Here is a 9,199-nt window from a genome sequence, read left to right as displayed (position 1 = left end):
ACACAGTCTGGTTTGACCCCCAGCTCTATGACCCTGGGCAGGCCACTTACCTTTCCTGAACTCTGAACTTCTCATCTGCTAAATACGAAAATGATTCTGGGTAGTGTGTGCTAACATTGATAGCAGTGGCCATGACAAAGGGGCATTCTGTGGCGTGTAGGGCCGACACACAGGGTTGGCGCATCAGGCCCCGAAGTCTGGAGACTGGCTTTCCGTGCAGGGTGACTGGGGCGCCTCTGTTGGGATGACATTAATACGGACAAGCCTCTGGCACTTCATGAAGACCGGGCTGAGGGTATTAAGTAAAGGGGAGTGAGGGTGAGGTCTGCCTCAGTCTCAGAGAACTGAAAAGAAGCTTCAAAACCAAGGGGCCCATTGAGTAAACAAGATCAGCTGCCTGTGGAAGGGCTAGCCACCATCTAACTCATCCATCCAACCCAGTGTGTTTTCACTCCATGACAGAACTCCTTGCGTCTTTCCCCTTGTCTTCCTCAGCCTCCAAACCAGGTGGTAAAACAGGATTCCTGTCCAGCTCCACATCCTTCTCAGATAATTTAAGCCCCACGTGGGCCCTCAGATCACACAGCTCACGCGAAAACCTCCTTAGCACATGTTGGGAGAGTCCAGGGTGCAGGCTCTGGACTGACAGCCACACAGGGGTTTCACCAAGTCCCACATCATGCTTGGCTCAGCCAGGTGTGGAGGTCAGTTTGTAGAGCGACCCTACTTCGCTGGCTGCTCCTTGTGTCCCATGTGACTAAAGCAATGCCTTTCTGGCCGAGCTCTGAGTACAGACAATGTTCCTTCCCACTCCCACATCAAAAACCTCATCTCCATGGTATTCTCACCCTCAGTTACCCATCTGCTGCCCTGGATTCTCCAAACAGAAGCTCTCCCACTTTTCCCAGGTCCTACACCTCTGAATGTATTTGGGGAAGCCGTTTATTTTCTTTCTTTCTTTCTTCTTTACGTTGCCCCCAACCTTCTCTTTGGACATCCAGGAACGCAGTTACTCCCCTTTTGAAGGCGCCTAAGTCAGTCTAGGACTTACCCACCTCTTCGCAGCCTCGCTCTCTGCTGGCCCTTAAAAAAAATGGTTTTTTTCATGCTTCCTGCCCTAGCCTTGCAGACCATAATCCATCTCACCCTCTAAGACAAAGCAGGTCTAGGGTATTCCAAGCAGAAGGTCTTTCTTATTTTGAACACCACCTTGGGCCTTCCACTTTCCCCATCACTTCTCTTCAGCATCTCTCCACCCTGGGACCTTGCAGTACAACCTGAGGCCAGACAGTCAGGCTCAGTGAGGCACAAAGCAAATCCACTTTACTACAGGGTGTAGACTCTCTAAAGGACAAACTCTATTCAACTACATAAAAGTAGATAAATCACAGCTATCCAGGACCTAAAAGCATAGGCTTGGAGTCTGTTTCATTCTCGTGTTCTACTATTATCCCCACCCTCTTTCCACCTGTTCCCTGTCCCCAGCCCCAGAGCCTGGCCCTCCACTCCACCCCAGCCAAAACATAACATCTGTCATCACTGTGTGGCTGGTGGGATGCACCATCCTCCCTGTCTGGCTTCTCTGCGACTTATCATTGCATTGAGGACAGGCTGTGCTCCAAGTCACCCTGGCGTTCAGAGAAGGGCTCCTCCCCGGCCTCCTGAAGACTTCTCCCTGGATTCCTCTCCCCACTAGACTCTCAGCCTCCTCTCTACTCTCCTAGACTGTATTGCCTACTGCAGACTTCTCCTGTCTTTTGGGCACTCTTGACCATTCTGCAAGCATAGTCACATCACGGGGCTTTCAGGTCCCAGTCTCTCAAAGATGTCTCCCTTTTTCTTCATCTCTGCCCCAATTCCAGGAGGGCCTTTGTTCAGGCCCATTACCAAGGCCTCAGCAATTCACCCTCTCTGGGCAGGCAGAGTCTTGGCAAGGGGAGCAGAGACTGGATTTTAAACCCAACTTGTCCCCAGAATGGGCTTCTAACTGTGAGTTTAGCGCACTAAACTCACATTTATATTAATAGAGGTTTCTGCCTCAGTCAGATTCAGGTACACTTAGCAGCAGAAGTTGGGGGGAGGTGAAATTTCCAAGATTCCCATTTACGGATTACATCTACCATAGCACTGATTCCAGCCTACCTGAGCCCTGTGGAATAATTAAGAGGAGGAACGTTTTACTGTATTGGAGGAAGAGAGGAAAATGAAGAAAGAAAAGGGGAAATGGAGGAGTAGAAAAAACTAGATTTTCATTTATCTCCCTTTTTTGGTTAATTTCGATGTAAATATAAAAGGTCTTTCGATTTATTTTAACACAATTAAGTACCTACTTGCTGTTAGGAAAACAAATTTCTAAACTGTTATCCCCTTATGCTCTTTTCCTAAGTCACAACATCTGTCTTTGTTTTGAGGCTTGGATTTCTTTTCTTCCTTTTCTTCCTATTTTTACAGTCCTCAAGACAGCTACCCCAACGCCACAGTGTCATTAACACAGTTGCAGCTTTGATTCTGCTGGCTCTTTACCGTGGTTCCCGCAGCTGTCGCTAGCCCATTGTCCTACCCTGCAGAGAGGTCAGCAGACGCTATAACTCATGGGCTGAGGCATTCAAAGAGATACCAGGGAGCCATCATCTGGGCATCAAAATAAGCAAGAAATCTAAGTGCTGAGAACTTTGATGCAGCAAAGAATCAGGAAAAGCAAGGCTCCTGCTGTCCCTGCTGCTCAAGGCATCCTCTCTCCTGAGAGAATGTGAAGCCTCAGGTGTCCTGACAGCTGGAAGCAGCCTTAGCTTCTCCTAAGACGAACAACAGGGGCACCTACTAGGTGCCCAGTACTGTACTGGTTGCTCTACCCACATTATCTTTCATTATTTTCCTTATATTTTCCAGATGAGAAAACTGAGGCTAAGAGAGACAAAATGACTTTTCTAGAGGTCACGCTATCACCAAGAGATCAGTTCATATAAGGGGAACTTGCTATAGGTAAATTAAGGATGAGCAGGGCTCAGGAAGCAGGGTGAAGCCGTTAGGAAATCAAAGAGGGGAGGAAAAGAGGGGCACTGACCCCACTCATCATTAGGCCAGAATTTAGGTGCCAGGACACAAGCCTTCTAATAACTTGAACTGGACCCTACCTTGTGCCCTGGTGCTCAGTTGATATTCAAACGTTCCATGGCTCCACTCCTAACCCAACTCTGAGTGAGGCAGCAGGTGATGTGAAGCTAAACAGCTCCGTTCCCAGCCACCTCTAATATCATTTGCTCACCTGGGTGCACATGGCTTGCTCCTTAGGACTAAGATTGTTTACACCTACTTTGTCCAGTGTTGCTCTAGCCTCTCAACTCCTCTCTTCTCTCTCTTCAGGGAAGAGAGAAAACGTCCCATTTGGGGGCTGTTGGCTTCTAGCCCAAAGGCTTTATTCCAGATGGATCTGCCTCTGGCTGGCCACCCAGAATAGACAGGTGATATCCATATTCTCAGCTCATCCAGACCATCTGTTCGTTTTTCCATAACACTGTCCTCTGGGTCTATGCTAACGGCCCATTTAAGAAAATGCTGCTCCAGTAACTAAGCCCTTTGGTGGGAATTTAAGATGGAGCCTTATTATAATTAACTTCACCTGGTAGCCCGTAAAATTATGGTGGGTTTCCAATAGAGTCCTAATGCTCTCCATAAAATGAAAACAAGGAAGAATTAGAAAAGTAAATAGTCTTTTTTACCTCCTAGAAGTCACTGCATAAATCCACTATCAGAGCAGCAATGTGGCCCAATTCATTGATTCCCACAAGCATTGACTGACTCTCTGTCATGCCCAAAGTTTTCCGATAAAAAAAAAAAAAAATCAAGGGACACAGTTGTGATAAGATGAACCCTAAGTTTGAAGAAAAATATGTGGTGCTTACTAGGCTAACTCGGAGAGCTTTATTTTGCTGACTAGACTTTTTTTTTTTTTTTTTTTTTTGCGATACACAGGCCTCTCACTGTTGTGGCCTCTCCCATTGCGGAGCACAGGCTCCAGACGCGCAGGCTCAGCGGCCATGGCTCACAGGCCCAGCCTTTCCGCAGCATGTAGGGATCTTCCCGGACCGGGGCACGAACCCGCGTCCCCTGCATCGGCAGGCGGACTCTCAACCACTGCGCTGCCAGGGAAGCCTAACTGACTAGACTTTTTACTCTCACTAGAGAGAAGTTGTAGAGCAAGGGGAGAGAAATGCTGCCTGGTGTAGAAATTTGATTGTCCTGCTGTATGATTTATGATAGACTCTTACTTCCAATAAATGCCTCACAAAACTGCTGAGAAAATCTACATTTTCATCAATGTGTTTCGAGTTTCTGTTTTCTTCATGGAAATAGATGCACTAAAATGCTATGTTGGCAGAGTCTGCTGAGGAGGGCCCAGTCACAGATGTATTAAACAAAATGAGATAAACGTGGTTCCTGCACTCAAGGAACTAATGATCTGGTAGGATTGGTAAGACAGTTAAAGAATAGCATTGCCACAGGTAAGGCTTTGGTCAGGACCCAAGTTAGGTGCAACAAAGAAATTCAGAGCAGAGCAAGACATTATGACATCTTCATTTTGACATTGCTGATTTTATATCATAAGTGCCACCTAAGTACTGATTTTTATTGCCCCATCTAGTGAAGTTGAGGCTGGAGAGAATAAGGAATAGGGTTAGGATGTATGTTTTGCATCTTATTTGATAACTTGACAATGTATGGTTGTAAAAGTAACAGAAGATAACTCTCAGAAATAGTTCTATCTGTTGGGATGGAGGGACTTTTAAGCATTATACCAAAGGCAGAAATAATAAAGGAAAAGATTGATTTGACTGTGATTTCACACATAAACAGACATATACACAAACACACAAACCAAGTTAAAAAAAACTGGAAAAATATTCGCAACATATATCACAGATTGTCATCTGCTTTCTTTTAAGTTGGTTTAAGTTTTCCTTGATTATGCACTTAGGTTCTTACCAAGCTCTGCCCTGCATCAGTGTAACAATGGTTTATTCAAATGATTAATAAAAATATACACCTGAGAAACTGTCACTGACCAGAGGAAACAAGGGGAAAATGATAACTAAGTGCAATGTGGGATTCTGGACTGGATCCTGGAACAGAAGAAGAAAATGGACAAAAGTATATGTTCAGATAACTCAAAAGAAGAAATGAATAAAAATGAATATGGCCAATGAAAAAGGAAAAGAAGTCCAACCTTACTTTCCAATCAAAGGACAATTGTATACATAATCCATATTATAAATTGTATCTACAATCCATATTATATATAATTTATACTCTACACACACCCCTTGGATTGGCAAAGACAAAAATGATCAATGATATTCAGTCTAATAGTGGTATTAACTGGTAAAAATCAAAAAAGCATCCATTTTCCTATATTTCTGCCTTGATTTCTTATTATTATCTATACTTCAAACTAGTTTAAGGTGTTATCACCTGTCACTTGGACAACCATAATAGCCCCCTAATTTGTCAACCTCTGTTCATTCTTGCCTCTGTTCATCAGTTCTTTCTACTCAGCCAAAGTTATCTTTTTAAAACACAGAGGATCCCCAGTCATTGCTTTTATCTCTCCTTGCTGTTGGAATAACAATAAAATCTTTAACAAGACCTGTGAAGCCACCTGTGGCACGCTCCCTACCCATTTTTCCAGCCTCATTTTGCCCAGTGCTTCCCCTCTCTTTCCACTCCAGCCAAACAAGCCTTCTTCAACTCCCCCAGCAGCCACATTTGCACAGGCTGAGGCCAAAACGCTCTTATCTCCCCTATTAGTCTAGTTATCTCCTACTTAAGCTTCAGGTCTTATCTGAAATGTCACTTCCCCCAGGAAGTCATCCTTGAACTCCCCAACTAGAAGGAATTCACGTGACTGTACTTTCTAACAGTATATGTGTCTTCTCCTAGTAATACTTACACAGAGTCCACAAGGGCAGGGACCACACTTGGTGGGGACCACACCTGGTGTTGCTCACTGTTGTACCCTAAATACTACACAGTACTTGGCACACACTAGGATCTCAATAAATGTTGAATGACTCATGAATCTTTCTGGAGATCAGTTTGGCAACATATGTTAACATTTTAATCGTGTATATTCTTTGACTCAGTAATTTATTTCGAGAAATTTATTTTTCTTTTATTCCATTATACACATACACAGAGCACAGCACACACACACGGGAGTGAGTCCTAAGGTTTTCCACATTTCTAAGTACAGTTGACCCTTGAACAATTCGGGGGGTTAAGGGTGCCGACCCGCTGTGCAGAGAACCCAGTAGGGCACTCTGTATATGTGGCTCCTCCATTATCCGGGGTTCCTCTCTATGCCTGGTTCTGAATTCTCAGATTCAACCAACTGCAACTCCTGTGGTACTGTAGTAGTTGCTACTGAAAAAGAAATCCATGTATAAGTGGACCACGCAGTTCAAATCCACGTTGTTCAAGGGTCAACTGTATGTGCATGTTATATAATCAGAAACAGAAGATATTCTCATTTGGGGGGAGGATGTACATTAATTGTTTTACATAGGTTGTATCAACGTATCCCCAGATTAAAACAGTTGCATCAAAGGGAGGACATCAAAATATCACTGTCATTCCAGTTCCAGAGCCGGTCCCAACTTGCTGTGACAAAAGGGTCACATGTCAAAAGTCAGAGCAGGGGAGCACCCAGGGGTGCAGAGGAGGAAGACGGCCTCTCCCCCCAGCCGCTGGAGCCCAGCTCGCCCAAGGCGCTGCTGCTGGGGAGCTAGTGGAGGGCTTCGGATGACCCTAGTGGACAAGGGCGACCTGAATGGGAGGTGGCCATCTGTGGGCCCCCCAACACCTACTCCGAGAGCAGCTACTTGAAGGCGCGTCTCAAGATCGCCATCGACTACCCTTACTTCCCGCCGGCCTTTCTGTTCCTGACCAAGATGCGGGGCCCCAACGTCTACGAGGCTGCGGACGTATGCATCTCCACCCTCCATCCCCCGCTCGACTACCTCCTACCCCCTGAGCGGGGAGCTGCCCTCAGAGCGGCAGAACCCACCCAGAACATAGGACCATCTCCTGAGCATCACCTCCCTCCTCAGCGAACCCAACACTGTTTCCACCTGCCAACGTGGACGCTTCCGTGATGCACACGAAGCAGGAAGAGAGCGAAGGCAGGACCGGGAGCACGCGGACGTGAACCGGAGGCAGGTCCTGGGGACCAAGGCGGACGCGGAGCGGGACGGCAGGAAGGTCCCACCGCGCTGGCCCAGTGCTGCGGGAAGACCCAGGCCCGGTGCCCGACCAGGGCTCGGACCTCTTCTACCAGCACGACTACGGGGCGGCGAGGCCCAGGCTGAGGCCCGCAGCTGGGGCGGGGACGACGAGGACGACTCGGGCCACGAGGAGTCCCGACAGCGCATCCCCACCAACAAGCTTACAAATTTTACCTCAGCCGGCCGGACCGTATGGACTCTCGGGCGCCTCTGCCGCCTCGACTACCTCGGGTAGGGGTGCGCTGCCGGCCCTGGGCCGGTCCCGGGCCGGTCCCCAGGTCCCGCCCTGGGTTTCCTCTGCTTTGGAGCGAGGCCCCGCCCCGCCCCGCCCGCTGTCGCATCCTGCGGGCCCCTAGCGTGCTGGGCGCAGGCGCGGGGTGGAGGCGGTGCCTGGGGGCCACGGACCCCGGCCCTGTCTGCAGCTCCCGCTGGCTGGAGCCGGAGACTTGGGGATCCAGCTCGTGAGTGGACGGATTAACTTGAGGTCACCTCTTCTCTCTGCTTTGGTTTGTTTGGAATCTAAATAAAGCGATTTTATGAGAAGCCAAATAAATTAAAAAGTCAGAGCAGGTAGAAATTTTCAACTAAGGATAGGGCATTGTAGGGGATCCAAGGTCCAAGGACATCTTCAGGAAAAGGTAGCACGTGAGTGAGGTTATAAAGGATAATTAGGATTCACATAGAGAGGCTGGGAACAGTGCATGTCAGGCAACAGAAAACAGGATCAGCCCAAAGAGAGGTACGGAGATGGGAGTGTGCTGGGCAAACAACGTGCTTGCTCATTTGGCCCAGTGTAAGGGGTGTAGAGAGAAGCAAGATACAAGAGAGCAAAGGTAGGCTGGAGCCAGATCACAAGAATCTCAATAGCTGATGGAAAACAATGACGGGATTAAAGTAGACGGTAAACATGGCAGGCTCCATGCTTTACTATTTATTCATTTCTTTTTTGAGACGGTAAAATACGCTATTATGCTCAGTGCTGCAGTGAATATACTTATATATTTCTCCAGCCACAAGCTTAAATGTAATTGTAGGAGAAATTCCTAAACATGGAGTTGATGTGTGGAAGGATATGCACATTTTAAATGTTGATAAATATTCTGAGATTGCCCTCTTTAGAGGTTGTATCAATTTACATACCTCAAAAATGTATAAAATGTCTGTTTTCCTACAACCTTGTCAAAAATAGGTTGTCAAAAATACATTTTAAGGAACTTTGGATATTAAGTGAAAAATATAGTTTTTGCTTATATTTGTTTATTGTGTGGGAACCTAGGTATCTTTTCAACTATCTTAGCACCATTTGTATGTCCTTTTGTGATAGATTTGTTCATGTTGTTTGCCAGTTTTTTTATTAGAGTGTTGATCCTCCTCTTATAGATTTGTAGGAGTTCATATTTTAACAAATTTAGCCCTTCTTCTGACAAGTTTGTTACAAATATTTTTCCCTGTTTATGACTTGTATTTTGACTTGATTTGTAGAGTTTCCTACTTTGCAGAAATGTTTGATCTTTAGAGTCAAACTTATCAATATTTTTTTATGTCTCCTGAATTTTATCATACTTAGTTCTTCTCTATTCCAAGATTATTAATTTTTTTTCCATTTTTCCCTAGAACCTTGGTAGTTTAATTTTCATGTTGGTAGTCCATCTGGCACTTATTTTGGTATAAAACTTGGGAGAAATACAGATTTATTATTTGCCAGATGGCTACCCAATTGTCCCAACACCATTTATTTGATTGTAAATTTTTCCCACTGATTAAAATATGCAACTTGATCAAATCTTAAATTCTTATAAAAGCATTGGGGTCAATTTCTGATTCTATTCTGTATATTCTGTTATTTCCACTATTTTATCTTCCAGGTCACTTATCCATTCTTCTGCCTCAGTTATTCTGCTATTTATTCTTTCTAGAGA

At 45.7% G+C, this 9,199-nt stretch overlaps 1 pseudogene; it reads left to right on the top strand.

Moving 5' to 3' along the window:
- Window positions 1-6,486: 6,486 nt before the first annotated feature.
- On the top strand, window positions 6,487-7,515 carry LOC111181562 (ubiquitin-conjugating enzyme E2 R1 pseudogene; annotated as a pseudogene).
- Window positions 7,516-9,199: the final 1,684 nt, after the last annotated feature.

This window comes from Delphinapterus leucas, chromosome 2 (genome assembly GCF_059928025.1).
Source record: "Delphinapterus leucas isolate spDelLeu-1000000601 "Yukka" chromosome 2, BTC_Dleu_Yukka2, whole genome shotgun sequence".
NCBI classification, from domain to species: Eukaryota; Metazoa; Chordata; class Mammalia; order Artiodactyla; family Monodontidae; genus Delphinapterus; species Delphinapterus leucas.
The sequence above is the reverse complement of the archived record's forward strand: the minus strand, read 5'-3'. Positions and strand labels throughout refer to the sequence as shown.